We start from the raw sequence: 15,950 nt of genomic DNA on the forward strand, positions 1-15,950 counted from the left end.
GAGCTTCTGACACTGGCTGTGTCACCATGAGCTGGACCCTTAGCTTGTTCAATACTGTTCCTAAAATCAAGAGGTCTGAAAGAGAAGACTCTCAGGTCTCCTAGATACTGTGTTCTCAGAAATATATCTTAAGCTGCTTTGGTACACCTAAGCAACTACTCAGAAGCATGTAGCTCTTTCAGAAGCTGCAACAGGGACAAGGGCAAAGGTTCTGTGGTGGAGATAACCTCATAGGCACACTGCAGAGCCTGCTCTACCTGTGTTCCATGCAGGTCTCAGCTAGCCCTACAGGATACATTGCAGAGCCTGCTCTACTCTGAGTAACACGCCAGCTGGTCCACACCTCAGCCCTTCACATTGATAAGATGACAAGACTCCTCAGGTGTCAGAAATCCCTTTCAAAACCCACCCATTTAAGCCATCTTCTATATACATTATAGAAACAAACAAGGTTCCAAGCTGAATGCCAAGATACAGAATAAGCTACTGGTATACTAAAGGTTGGGAAGCAGGCCTCCTGGTTCCTGTTGCCTCTTCAACATGCCCAGGGTAAACAGGAAAGTACAGAAAGTTGACAGAGGAAGGGGCAGAGACTTCTCACAGGAATCCATCAGCAAATAGGTCCAGGACCTAAGATACCAGAAAGCTCACCACAGTGCCCTCTCCCATCACCTTCCAGGATCCAACAGCACCACCCAGCCAGCCAGCTCACAATTTTTTCGTCCCTTCATGCTGAACTTGAACTAACTCAAAGAGCTGAAGCACTGGCTGTTCCCATCCCATCCTCTAGGACATCCTCTTGGCCTAACTGAGGAACATGGGTCTCTAACAGACTCAACTTTTCAAAGACCCCTTTGATGGGTTTTCTGTATTGACCTGACCTTGCCTGTATTGTTCTTAGGAAGTCCTGAGTGAGTTTATCATTTTTTTAAATTACCATCTACTCAGGAAACATGATTTGAAACCATAACAATGCCTTTTCTATTTTATTCATCCATTTCTTTACTGACAGGGTCTCAAGTAGCCCAGGCTAGCCTCAAGTTCACTCTGTAGTGAGGATGATGTAGAATTCTGATCTTCCTGTTCCTACCTCTGAGAGCTAAGATTACAGGAGTGAGCAGTCATTTCTAGTCTGCATGACACTGGGCTCCAACTTATGGCTCTGGGCATGCTAAGAGAGCACTGAGTTGCATCCCAGCCTTTCATTATAGCTCATACCTAGTCTCCATTCCTCCTCCTCCCCTTTCTCCTCCTCCTCCTCTTTCTTTTTTTGAAACAGGGTTTCTCTGTGTAGCTCTGGCTGTCCTGGAACTTTCTCTGTAGACCAGGCTGGCCTTAAAGTCAGAGATTTACCTGTCTCTGCATCTTGAGTGCTAGGATTAAAGGCCTGTGCCACCACAGCCAGCCTCAAATCATCTTATAAAAGCTCCAGTAAAGGATTTGCAGGAACCTGGAACTTTTTTAAACTAGTAGAAGCAGGTAAATGATCCCAGCACATGAAAACAATATGAGATTCTTCAAAGCCTAAAACTAGAACCACCATGTGGTATAGAAATCCCATGTCTGGGCAAGAAAGCAATGTCTTTGAAGTATTATTTATACCTCCCTGTCATTGCAACATTTGACAAAGTGGTCAAGAAGTGGGAGCAAACCCAATATGGAGACAACAGAAGAATATGAATGCAGTTACCAGGTAAGCATGGAGACCTCATTAATTTACATTAAAAAGCAAAGCTGTGGTGGTGTGTACTTGAAATTCTAGCACTGGGGAGATGGGCGCAAGCAGATCCCTACCAGACTAGTTGCCAAGTTCCCTACCAGTGAGAGAGGCCTTGTCTCAAAAAAGGTGAGCAGCACCTGAAGAATAACACTCTGTCCTCCATAAACATGTACACGTGTGGGTACTCACAAACATTAGAATTCATACACAACAAAAAGAAAAGAGAATGAGGTACACACATACATACACTAGATTATTCTTCTGATTTAAAAACAGAAATCCTGTCACAAGCTACAACATGGATGAACCTTGAAGGTATTATGTAAAAGGCAGCCAAAACTAGGAAAATAGGCTTGTGTTCATACTTGCAGCTATGCCATCTCAGGGTACACTGCAACCTGTGCATGTCTTCAGATGCAAGAAGACAGCCACAGCTGTACTGCACTGCAGTGAACAGACATCCCCTGGGGATGATGGAGCTGCACACACCACAGTACAAGTTAACTGGAGCCCATTCTGCTTCTGGGCAAGGAGCAATTTGCTGGAGTCCATGCGAAGGGTGGTGGTCATATGGACCAAATTTATACTATCTGGCAGTTGTCTCCAAAGCCCTGGTGTTTTATTGCCAACAGTATATGGATAAGGCCTCTAAGAAGGAGACTGAAAATATCCTCACTCAGTATGATTGGCCCCTGCTTGTAGGTGACCCCTGTCGCTGTGAATCCAGAAAGTTCAGAGGTCTTGGTGCCTGTGCTTGACACTGCAAATCCTACCAATAAGCCTATTTCAAGAAGATCAGGGTTCACCTTTGTAATAAACACCCTAGGATTTTAATATTAAAAAAACTGGAAAAGTACCATTCCACTTACATGAAGCAGAAGTTCAACTCACGGCAACAGACAGGAAGATGGAGGGTGCCTGGAGCTGGGCAGAGGGGAATGGAGAGTGACTGTCTAGTTGTCCCTCATTTTTACAAGATTAAAATGGGCCAGACATCTGTTACACAACACTGTGCATGCGGTTAATACTAATGAAGGGGTACACTTTTGGTTACTAGTTCTAAACACAATTGAAAATAAAGTTTCAACAAAGACAGAGGGGAAACACACTGTCAGCAGCAGATCTAGAGTCACCTGCATTTCACCTGTGTTCTCAAAGCTGTCAGCCGATCCCTCCAAGTCTTGTTTTCCAACCTTAAGAAATAAGAACTTGACTAGGAATCCTGCCAAATCTCATTTTTATAACAAAGGCCTCATAAATTAGTTATTGACTCCAAAGTACTTCCAAGCCTCACACTTGCGTGGAGTGCTGCGGAGTAACTGCCACTCATTAGTCATAACTAGGGTCAGGGCTTGTGAGCTTGTTTACAACGCCAACCTTCATTAAATTGTTCAAAATCTTTATTTTCTACTCAGTGTCTCTGAGACTGATATCCAAAACTCAACCGATATTTCAGACACAGTAGCAAACCCATCATACTGAAGCAAACATGTATTTGTTTCACAGTGTGTGTGCATAAACAGGAAAGCTTGTGTGTGCACGGGATTGCCTTGGCAGATGTTCAGTTAGTTTTCCTTACTCTGAGGCTTTTCTAACACCTCATCATCAACTTCTCTGAAAGACTACGACTAGTCCCCCCAGGTAAAGAATGCCAATATCCCATCTAAGTGGGTTCCTACAGAATTTGCTATTAGAAATAATTTTAGGTATTAAAGGTGCATGATTCTTACTGATCAAAAAAATCACACTTGTAGTTGGTCTATTGACGATTATGGAGCAGCAAATGGCAAAAATCATTATATAGGAAAGAGTTCAGTAATTTCGAGTGATTATAATTAGTTAAACCAGTTCTTGTTAATGACATTTTACAACAGCCTGCATTTATGACTCATCAAACAAAACATCAGCAAGAAAAATTTTCACGTGATTTGAATAAGACTCACAGATCATTTTTTTATTTCATCCCCTCCCCCCATGCAGGACAAAGGTTGCTACCATCATCTACCATCAGGCAACCCACTCCTTGCCAGTTACATAGAAACCACTAGAAAAGAGGCCAAAATTCACCTTGGTAACAAAACAATGTCATCTTGCTAACTCCTTAGGTTATCTCATGCCACTATATCATTTTCAGTGCTGATATTTAATACTTGGGACATTGACCATGCTAGGTAAACCCTTTACGCCTACACAGGGCCCTCCAAAGCTTCTAGTTCATTACTGCTTGGTATAATAAATGTCTGCTGTTTTTTAGGACCCCTGCCCCTATAGACTGGTCTTGCTCCTGTGTTTGACAGTCAAATACAAAAGAAACACACTGTAAAGCACAGGCTTCTCACTCACAGACTTCCTGTAAAGCTCCTCAGAAAGGGTTTGTAATGTCAACCACCACAGAGGACATGGATGAGGTACACCAGCTATCTCAGGGTCCTTCTCACAAGTCTGTGAAATGAAGTAATTGTGTGGAGAGGTGCAAGGTTTACCCTCAGGAATGAAAGGCTACTGGGATATCTACAGAATATTAACCCTGACAAAGGCAATTACAAGAGGGCTGTGAAAGGCAAGTCAAAGACTTCCCAGACTTTCAATCCACCAGATTTTTTTTTCTGAGACAGGGTTTATCTGTGGCTTTGGAGGCTATCCTGGAACTCCCTCTGTAGACCAGGCTGGTCTTGAACTCACAGAGATCCACCTGCCTCTGCCTCCCCAGTGCTGGCATTAAAGGCGTGCGCCACCAACACCCGACTCAATCCACCTGATTTATATGACCAGAAACATATGCTGGGGCAAGTAAGTACCTGATGCAGAAAATCTCAATTAGAATATGTAAATTAAGGATAATGCCTCCTATCAAAGCAATACTAAAGCATTATACAAAGAAATACTATAGCATTATTCTACAATGTTCTCCACGATAAACTCAATCCACAAATTTTAAGTATTACAAATAATTCTCCTGGAAACCTGTCCATATTTTTTATCATCCTCTGATGCCAAGCTACAACAATCTCAACAAAGAGAAATACATACTAAAGCTAAATTACCCCACCAAGGGCCAGCATGTTCCAGCAAGAGTGAGCCTGTTTGAGTGGGATTTTTCTATACTTAGTATGTCCCTCTGTCCCTCTCCCTCCAACCTCATTTATTTGGTTGGGAGAAAGGGAGAAAAATCAATGTAGCAAAAGTTTAAAGCATTCTGCTGTACTTCCTTCTTAAATCATTTTCTCTGCAATTTAGAAGCATGCAGGCCACTGTAAGTACAACATGCAAATCTAAGCAGAGAGCTAAATATGTAGGCCACAGTGTTTTGTTTTGTTTTGTTTTTCACTAAAAAACAAAGTCATGGGCTGAGATACAGCTTGACATGTATCTCTCAGTGGTAAAGGGGCTGCCTAGCATGTGCAAGTCTCTGGGTTCAAGCCCAAGAATGGCCAGAAAACAATGTTTAAAAATTCCAAACTAAAAAAGGTGTCTTCAGTGCTTTTTTCCACCTCCTGAAATAAGGACTGAGTCACAAATGCCCTCTGAACACCACAGCAAACAAGGCCAAAGGTCATCAGTATCTTTAGGCCATCGGAACATGTGCCCTTTAAATGCTTCTGCCTTCCCACAGTAACTTTTAATCCTGCTACCTTGCATTAAGATAATATTCTCAGTATATGCCTCCCTGAGGGGGGAAACCAAGCTCTATCTTCAAAAGATTTATTTTCAGCTGGGCATGGTATGCAAGACCTTAATATGGATACTTGAGAGACAGAGGCAGGTAAATCTCTGAATTTGAGGCCAGCCTGGTCTATAAAGTGAGTTCAGGACAGCCATGTCTACACAGGGATAGCCTGTCTCAAAAAACAAAAACAAAACAAAGAAGATTTTTTTTTCAAGATGAACTTGCATAGGTGCTGTGTGCAGACAGGCATGAGGCCAGGCACCTTCCACCGTACTAAGTTCTCAAAATTGACAGCATTCTTGTCCTGTAAAGCTCATCTACTCCCTCACAGCCAGTAACTGGCAGGGTAGAGACCTAATGCAGAAGGACTTGTGGCCACTCTCCCTTAGCATCAGCCTTGAGATGAACAGCTCTTGATGGAAACGTTGGCCATAAGAGGATTTTTCCAAAGGCACCTGCACAATCACACTATACCATTTCTGAATGCTGCAGAGAGTGTAGACAAATGTGAAAATGGGATATAATCCTAAAACTGGGATAACAGGGAAATAAGTATATCCAAACAGTGGTCTTTGCCTATTTTATTACCTCACAAAACCCTCTTGTGCCTGTAACCCTAGCATGCCTATATGCAGAACCAGGTTCCCAGTCCCTTCCTCCCTCCCTTCCCCTTCACAGCCCTTGCAGAGCAAGTCTGAGGATCTGAACTCAACAGTTTAAGAACTGTTGATGACTGAAGAGTGGAGTGTCTACAAATACTATTTTAGATTAGGAAGTGGGGTTTCCAAGGCTTGTTTCGCACAGGGGTTGGGCAGGGGACCTGATCTCCTGACACTGCTGCATGCCAGGAGTTGGATCAAGCACAGTGACTGGTAAAATCTAAAAGGAACCATCTCCTTCTGAAGAAACAACAGTTTCCTAAATGCCTTCCCTCCCTCGGCCTCCTCCGTCACTGTGAGGGAGATGTCAGATCCCACCATCCCCAGGACCTCATGAACAGTTCTCAGGTTAACTCATCAGGGCATTATGGCTCTCTGGAGATGGGAACTTCAGGGAGTCCGTCTGTTACATGTGGGGAAGTTCCAAGCCTTCCACTGTTGAGGTGAACCAGCCTTCTAGGATCCCATCCACTCCCTCAGCTTGGAAGTTTCTTCCATGTGCCGACACTGCCTCTCCAGATGGCCAGTGTTTCTCATCCTAACCACAATGCCTGGCACAAAACAGACACTGAGTATTATGCCATTCATCCCATTCACTAAGAAATGACCAAACCACTAAGATTCTGATTCACACAGTTAATAAATAAAAACCAGTAAGATCCTGATTCAGGAAGCTAATTAATAAAAAGAGACCATTTAGCTGTACTTTGAAATGTTAGAACAGGATCTTCCAATGACATTAATAAAATCAAATACCAGTAAACATTATTTCATAAATTTGAAGTATGTTCACACACACAAATGCATCCATAAAATACATTAAAATGCATGCAAAAATTACCAATATAAACATACTTCTTCCTAATAATATGATCAAAAATTGTTTCTTTCAAAATGGTGAAGCAGTTACTAATCAAATCAATTGTGGTTACTCTGAAGTCCTTCATTTAGCCTATAAAACAAAAACATCATTCTCCATTATAAAACTCGGTTTGAGTGTGGCTTCCTGAGTGGAGGAGGTTAAGAAAAAACACCTACACATGGGAATGCCTGAAGATTACAGCTGATAAAGTGTGCAGAAAGAACTGTACACCTGTTAATACCGTCCGTCGTTGGGTTTTAGGTTTCACACTGGTATCAGGTCATCCTTAAGCCCTACCTCCCTTCCATCCTGTATTTCTTAAGGCAGTCTTGAATACCTCTACATTATTTACAAGCATCCATGTCAACACTGGCCTTCCTTTAGATGTCTGGAGCCAGAGTATAGTTCCATGAAAGGTATGCTTAGGGGCAGAGCAACCAGTTCTAGGTATAAACTTGTGTGTGTTGACAGTAGACATATAAAGAGCTAAGTGACTTGGTGTTGAAGCTTATTTCTCCAAAATCAATACCACAAACCGTTTCAGGACCCATGGAACTATCATATATATTTTCTCAACTAGAGAAATCTAACCACAGGGCAAAGCTGGCTGTTATTACTGTGTGCTTAGAAAGTTATTAGGTTGTTTTTCTTGTCAGCCACAAGGGGGAAAGAGATTTAAATAACACAGTAGCTAAAACAGTGACAACACACTCTGCTCTGTTGTTGTCTAGAGCAGTTTGTAGCCAATCATCTTTGGCTATTATAGCAAAAGGAGATATTCTAGGGATACAATCCATCCCTGTCATGCTTGTCCACTATAGTTACCAAATGTCTTATGTCCTTGTTAAAGTGGAGAATTCCAAGAGGAAAACAGTACTCACACTTGTAAAATTGAACAACTAAAACCTTAAACTCAAAGCAGACAGTGGAGGTGCACACCTTTAATCCTGGCACTTGGATGGCAGAGGCAGACCAACCTCTGTGAGTTCCAAGGCTACAGTGAGACCCTGTCTCAAGAAAAATGAATCATTAATTCTCAAAATCCAACTGCTCACTTCTAAACACAATAAAGATACTTTGAAAAGATGGGAAAGTGCTCCCTTAGTGAGGCCTCCAAAAAGCATTTTCTTTCAGGAAATATGGAAGGTAAAGAAGCAAATACGGGAAAGCTGCAAAAAGGTAGAAACCTTAAGGAAGAATGGTCACAGGACTCCTTAGCTTTAACCCTTGTGACCCTCAAGAGCAAAAGCTAGACACTTTTAACAGAAAAAGAGGCAGAGGTCAACATGACAGCATATCTGATCTACAGTGTAATGGGCTTATAGACAAATGCTTCCAAGAGCTATCTGTTGACCTCACAGTAGATAGGTCAGAAACTGAAGGAATTAAACTCTAAGACAAGACTCTTTGATGGCTGAAATGTTAAACTCCAGGACTCTGGCATCAGTGTGGCTTTGCTTCTGTTCTTTTAGTAAAGGTGGAGTATCTATCTTGGTCCAAGTGGCTGAAGCAGTGAGCCATGGACGGCTTAGACAATGCACACTGGTTGCTTACAGTTCTAAGTGTTAGAAGAGTCCCAGCAGACAAACTGGTCAAACCCTTCCCTAGCTTACAAATAGCCTCTTGTGCTTCCAAAGAACAGTAAAAAGGCCGTATATCATAACACCAATCCCAACCTTGAGGCTCTTCCCTCGCAATTCAATCCTTTCCCTAGTTTACAAATAGCCTCTTGTGCTTCCAAAGAACAGGTAAAAAGGCCACATATCATAACACCAATCCCAACCATGAGGCTCTTCCCTCGCAATTCAATCCCCTCCCAGTCCCACCTGTTAACACTTTCATATTGGGAACTGGGTTTCAGCTAACAATATATGGTGGAATACAGATATTCAGAATATACCCTTTTCAATCGTGTGCATGGAAAATTCTGAAAAGATTTGCATCAAGCTCGGCTTTTGTTTGTTTTGGGGATCTTTTTAAGACAAGGTCTCATTATGTAGACCTATCTAGCCTGGAACTCACTATGAAGACCAGACTGGCCTCAAACTTGCTGAATCCTCCTGTCTCAGCCTCCACAGTGCTGGGGGATTATAGGTGAATACAACTATGCCTGGTTTGCACAGAACTTAAAAAGAATTCTCTTTACTCTTCACTGAATGGAGTGGGTCTGAGGAAGAAAACACTTGTCTACTACTGAATGCTCAGTTTTTCCTTCAGTTCATGCATTCATAATGTACAATGCACACTGCAATTTTATAATGCATTTTAATGTCAAATTCTCACCTACATAGAATTAACTATTTGATAGGTGCAGTGGTTTGAAAGAAAATGGCTCCCAAAGGAAGTGGCACTATTAGAAGGTGTGGCCTTTTTGGAAGAAGTGTGTTACTGTGGGGGCAGGCTTAGTGGTCTCTTTTGTTCAAGTGTCCCCCAGTGTGACTGTCAGTCAACTTCCTGTTGCCTGCCTCTCAAGATAATAGGACTCTCAACTCCAGCACCATGTCAGTCTGCCTGTTTCCATGCTCCCTGCCATGATGATAATGGACTGAACCTCTGAAAGTGTAATGGAGCCCCCACAATTAAATGTTTCCTTTATAAACATTGCCATGGTCATGGTGTCTCTTCACAGCAATATAAAAACTGTAACTAAGACAATAGGTGTTATAAAAGTTATGGGCCAATTTTCACAAATGATGCAATAGTTAACAACTCTGAGTGAATTATGCTGTTTACCAGCTGCTCAATAACTGACTGCATTCAGATGCTAAAAGAAATACTATCCATTACCATTGTCTCCAAGAACTGACTCATCAGTTAGAGAAAATAAAGATAGAACTATTTCAAGCACATACCTGAAACTGGTAATGCACATGTACATGATGCAAGTCAACAAAGATTATCAGAGAGAAAAGTTCAGCATGATCCACACAGGAAAATGGCTTTGATTCATAGTAGTGGGGCCCAGGCTGGAGCTAGGGGAGAGAAGCGGGGTTTCCTAAAGACTTACAGGGAGGTCTAATGGAGTGAGGGAGACATTGAGCCCCGAGGAAGGTTCCAATGTTGCCTAGATTCCAGTCCATCTGCTTTCTTGAGATGGCTGTGGAATAATCTTGTAGCCAACAGAGTACACACTTAAGAAACCTACAGACTCTGTGGGAAGTTAAACCTGGATGGCAAAATTCTTACCACATTCACCCAATAGCAGTGTCAGCACCTGATTATGCAACTATTTTAGACTTCTGAGAATTCACAGGCCTTCAGGAAAGAAGCCAAGTTTAAGAGTTTAGCAAATTTCCTTGGACACAAACTAATGAGAAAAATGTGGATGCCTTTTGCAACTGGAGGATGAACAGACTTGAACTCAGGTTCTCAGAAGGTACAACAACACTTTTATATAATAGTCAAATTCACTGCTTTATAGATTGGTCCCCCCTTTCTTTGCTTGTTAGACAAGGGTTTTCTTTGCAGCCTTGGTGACCTAGCATTCAATAGGAAGCCCATGCTCACCTTATATATGTAGTAATACTCAGGCTTTAGCTCTACAAGAGTTGGGATTACAAGCATGATTGTCATACGTAGTGCCAACTGTTCAATTTTATTTACTTATTTGCTTTTAGTATTTTAGAGACAGGCTATCCTGGAACTCACTACTTAGACCAGTCACGGAGATCTGTGTGCCTCTCCCTCCCAAGCACTGGGATTAAAGGTGTGCACCACTATTCCTGGCCCCACTGCTCATTTAACATAAAACAGGTTTTGTTGTTGCTGCTTTGTTAAAGAATACAGGGATTTTACGTCACAGCACTGTAAAATAAACACACAAAAACAACCCTGGCACAATGCTCCAGCGCTAGGTGGGTGCTGTGCCACTCTAAAAACAATGCTTAGTCCTGAGATCCCAAAGAAGTAAGCAAGGAAAAGACTGCATTTACCCTGCAAAACTCACAAATCAGTACGTTAGATGGAAACTAGACATTTCAACAGAGGCGTATTTTACAGGATTGAAAGTTTGATGGTTTTTTTCTCTTCAGTAATTTCAAGGACTTTAAAGAGAGATGTTCCTTTCTGTTTCCTTTCTTTTAGAGGGAAACAGTTAATGGTGACCATAACCTGACCATTACACGTGGAGTACCTCACAGGTCTCAAGATGCCTCTTTTCAGGCAATAATTTGTAAGTCTCCAGCTTGCCAGGGCTGGTATAAGAAGCTATCTGGACCAATCAGAACTTCAATACCACATCCAGCCTTACAGAAATTTGTACTAAAAAAATTCATGCTACTAAGTCAATTAAATAACTGAGGTTTAATTTTTCTTAAATTAGACAAGAAATAAAACTGAATCTACAATGCACTCAAGTCAGATGTGAGCCAAATTATGAAAGAACAGTTACTATGTGGGGGGCTCCACTGAATGAAGAATAATGGAGACTTTGTCCTAGAGCAAACAGCACATAGCTTTGTAGGGTCTGGTTTGTGTTAGCAAACAGCACATAGCTTTGTAGGGTCTGGTTTGTGTGAAACCAGCCTCCTCTCTCCCTCGCCCTCTCTCTCCATCCACCTCTTTCTGTTCTTTGGGATAGTGTCTGACTATATAGATCTTGGCTGGCATGAAACTTTCTCTGTAAACCAAGCCAGCCTCAAACTCATAGAGATCTGCCTGCCTCTGCTTCCTGAGTTCTGGGATTAAAGCCATGGTTACCACACCAGGCCCTTGCCAGAACTTTTCAGTAACTGTCTTTACCCTACCTTATAATTCTATCACATACTACTACTATTTATTATATTCTTGTTGTTGTTATTACTATTGTTATTATTATTAATGCCAGGGGTGAAACCTACCCCTTTTTAATTCAGAAAACATCTCTATTCTTTGAAACCAGAAATAGCTGACTAAAACTAATTATAAATTCAGGATCCTCTTAAAAAATTCTAATCAGTAGACACAGACCTAATGTTTAGCTCCCTTGTTTCCTGAATGTTTTCTTATGGGTTACTAGTTCATGTGAATCATGTCAAAGTTACTGACAAATCTATAGTTTAATAATCAATAGAAATGTATCATAAACTAAATGTAACTGAAAAGAAAAAAAAACACCTAACATCTACCTGGCATCATTTGTTTTAGAAAATCAAATGCAATGGTATCACAGGAGCTGCTGATTCAGTCAAGACTTTGCCCATTATACCTGTACTCAGAGGTGGAGAGAAGAGGATTCACAGTTCAAGGCTACCCTGTACTACAGTGAGATCCCGTTTTAAAACCAGCCAGCCAGTCACATGTGCTGGTGGACAAGCTATTTTTGATGCTGCATGGAATGCCTTTAAGATTATTTAGAAGTGGTATGCCTGCCTATAATTCCAGCACTTCACATGGAAATTGTGCATATAAGAAGACAAATTGACTTTGAGTCTGTGGTAGTCAATTTCTTTTGCCATGTCATGATTTATCAAAGAATGTTAGCACAATGCAAACTTTAATATTGAAGATTATCCTATGTCAAATATTATACATTGTTAAATTGTACATGCATACAGGCTTTATTCTTTGACCTCTCTATGCCTTTTTTTTTTTTTGAGGAAAAAATGTACCAAATTTCTAACTGTTGTATATAATGTTTAAGAAGATTTCATGATTGTTTTCTAATTACAAAATAATTTGAACTTTATTTCAGGAAAAATTCCAAATATAAAAATTTAGAAATAGTGACTACTTTAGTATATACAATTTCAAATTCTTTCTACAGTTTATAAGACTTGATAAAGAAATTAATTCCAATTACTTTTATTAGTATTCTCTGATTAAGCCCTCTCTTCCTTCCTCTAATCTGTGTGGATTCTACAAAACATAAGCCACAATCACACACACAATTTTAAAAAGAAATCATTTTAAGATTTATTTTTTGGTTGCTTGTTCTTTTAGTATTGGGGACTGAATTCGGGGCCTTGTATATGCTAGGCAAGAATTCTCCCACTGAATTACACCACCAGTCCCTCTGACTTTTCTTAAAAGATTAAAGCTTTATTTCAAATAAAATACTGGTCCCAGGCACTCAGATTATTCTGAGTTACCACACGTTCCACCACACTGAGGCAAGCTGGTCAGAGGTGAGGAATGTGGGCACGGCAGATGGGATGTGGGAAATCCTCACTTCACAGTGCACTGCCGAAGGGCAGACCAGCATGCCAGAAGCCCTTTGCAAACCAAGGAGACTGAAGAATGTCCTCACCTTCCTTTGAACTCTCAAGAGCAGCATCACGTGAAAAGGGGAAGTACTATCCACCATGTTTTGATTCTATGTTTAAATTTAGAGTGATTCTTACCAGTCTCTCCTATGTAAAATGAAGGTATATATATTTCAAAGACTTGTAGGGAAAAGCATTAATAATTTTTCATACTGAAGCATGTTGAGAGGAGATTTTACTTTTGTAACAGCCAACAGTAAGTCTAATTACTTACTTAAGCTATCTCTATGTCTTGCTGGACATGGTAGCTTACATCAGTGGCCCCAGAACCTGAAGAGGCTGAAGCAGGGTAACTGAGGCCAGCATAGGCTGAAGACTAGAGAGGCTGCCTTTTCTCCCAGCTTCTATGAGCTTCTGCTAAAGAGTTACTGTTTTCCATCCTGCTAGGGGCTCTGGATCTCGTAGATGGCAGAGTATAATTCCCCGTGCTTCTCTGTCAGCAGGGTGGCATGCCAACGTGTGCTGGGAGAAAGCGTTCACCCCTTCTGTGCCTCCAGCTCTCCAGTTCACACACAGATGACGAAACTTCCCTCATGCAATTGTCATGGGTTAGCTACTTTTCTTTTTCACGTTGCTGAGACAAGGTCTCACCATGTTGAGCAGGTTGACCTCAACATCCCAACATACCCTGCCTGGCTTCATTTAATTATTAATATGTGCCATGCATTTAGAACAGTTCCTGGAGCATAGTAAGCAACATGTTAAGTACTTGCTATTATTACTGCAACCCAATTACTCTGGGACTAGACACAACAACCTTAGGTTATGACAAGGACCAACACTAAGAACAGCTAGGCTCTTGAGTCTGAATGTACAGAAAGATGTCCCACAGAGAAAAGCAAACAAGAGCTCAGGGGGTGGATAAAGAGCCTGCTGTGCAGGTATGAGGACTACATCCTGGACCCACATGATAAGCCAAGCAAATGGAGGTCTCTGGAGGCAGAGATGGGATCCTGGGAGCAAGCTGGCTACCTAAGCTAGCTAGAATTAGTGAAGCCCTCAATAAATAAAGCAGAGAGTGACTAAGGGAAATAACAGACATAACTTTGGATTTCCAAATGCTTATGCAAACGTGTGTGCACATCTACCTGTATACATCCAAAACACACACACACACACGTGGGGAAAAAAACCCTAAGGAACTGCTCTACAATTTGCAAGTAAAATGTCCTCAAAATGAGACAGCATAGGTTAGATGGAACCCCAGCATGAAGCTTATGATCAGAGATAACAAATTAGCTACTGCTAACAGAATGGTCTTAGGTTTGAAAGGAAGATTCATGAAAGAGAAATAAGTACCAACTGATCGAGCAGCATAGACCAATCATGATTTCCTTAAGGTAGTGGTTCTCAATCGTCCTAAGGCTGTGACCCTCTGATACAGTTCCTCATGTTATGGTAACCCCCAAACCCAAAATTATTTTTGTTGCTATTTCACAACTGTGATTTCACTACTGTTACGCATCACAATGTAAATACCTGAGTTTCTAATGGTCTTAGGCCACCCCTGTAAAAGTGTCGTTGGACTCCCCAAAGAAGTCACAACCCACAGGTTGAGAACTACTGCTTTAACACTTCATGTTAACGAATGAGTTAGAAAATAAGGTACTGAATCTACAGTAAATGACTGTATGATTAATAATCCATTAAGACAAGATCAAGAAAGATCTCTAGGAACTGGGAAGCTATCTCACTGAGTAAAGCGCTTGTGTGCACACATGAAGACTGAATGCATATGCCCAGCACCCACACAGTCAGCAGCTGCGGCGCAACACCCTTGCAGTCCTAGGACCGGAGGCAGAGGCAGACAACCGCCAGGTTCAGTGAGAAACCCTGTTTCAAAGAATAAGGTGAAGAGGACCCTTGATGCCAAGCTCCAGCCTGAACAGGTATATCTAAACCCACAGACATGTATAGACGATACTATTCTCCCCCAACCTCTCCCCCCACACACACAACATCTATAAATCATCACTACTCAAAGACACAAATTATCTTTGAGGCATCTGGTTTGGTGATCTCCACTATCTATTTCCCTCTTCAAATCTCTAGCCTTGCTGTTGCTGCTTAGGTGGGACAGGATTGATAAAAGCTCTCCCTCTACGGAGAAACTTGTTTAGGGAAATAAGTTGAGCATCCTATTCTTCAGTGCCAGTCATGATAACTCAGGCCAATAACTGATCCCAGGACCACGGTGAGGCAGATGCACTCTTTACTACTGGCCTGCTGGGACTGGGACAACCACCCGTGACTACTGTAGATAGAGAGCCACTTGTGAGGACAGTCTGCATAACAACCCAGCTAAAAAGTAAAGAAGGGAAAACCAGGTCTGGTCAGATCATTTAAGCCCACGAGACGTCTTATTTGAAGCTAGAATCTGCCTGCTCTGTGACCAGTAATTTCTCTGTCACTTTGTTCATGTGAGTTAGACTTCCTTGCTTTATAATCAGACTCTGTTATAAAGACAACAGAGAATCAAACTATTTTTTACAACAAATGGTAAACGTACCTGCTCATACCATGCCTTTTAATCTATTGTAATTAATGACACCAAGGGGAGAATCATTAACCTGCTTTTTCACTTGGAAAGTTTCCTCTAAGTCTCAATACACACAGATGGTGCCTTAAATGCACTCTAGTTTGACTCTTGTATGTATTTGATACTGCTCAGGTTTCAAAGTGATGGAACCTTTTCCTGACTAGGGTCACAGAACTGTGGTAGTAATCCGCAGCAGTCACACATAGGAAGGACATGTCACACGAATGAATGAATCAGTGCCAGACCTCCTTGTTAATGGCA

At 41.5% G+C, this 15,950-nt stretch overlaps 1 protein-coding gene and 1 pseudogene across 4 annotated transcripts in view; one reads left to right on the forward strand and one right to left on the reverse strand.

Annotated features, from left to right (window-relative positions):
* Sptbn1 (spectrin beta, non-erythrocytic 1) overlaps positions 1–15,950 on the reverse strand; it is a 160,411-nt gene that overhangs the window by 102,650 nt on the left and 41,811 nt on the right. The window lies entirely within an intron of this gene.
* Positions 2,094–2,499, forward strand: LOC101843584 (annotated as a pseudogene).

This window comes from Mesocricetus auratus, unplaced genomic scaffold, assembly GCF_017639785.1.
Source record: "Mesocricetus auratus isolate SY011 unplaced genomic scaffold, BCM_Maur_2.0 Super-Scaffold_100029, whole genome shotgun sequence".
Taxonomy (NCBI): Eukaryota; Metazoa; Chordata; class Mammalia; order Rodentia; family Cricetidae; genus Mesocricetus; species Mesocricetus auratus.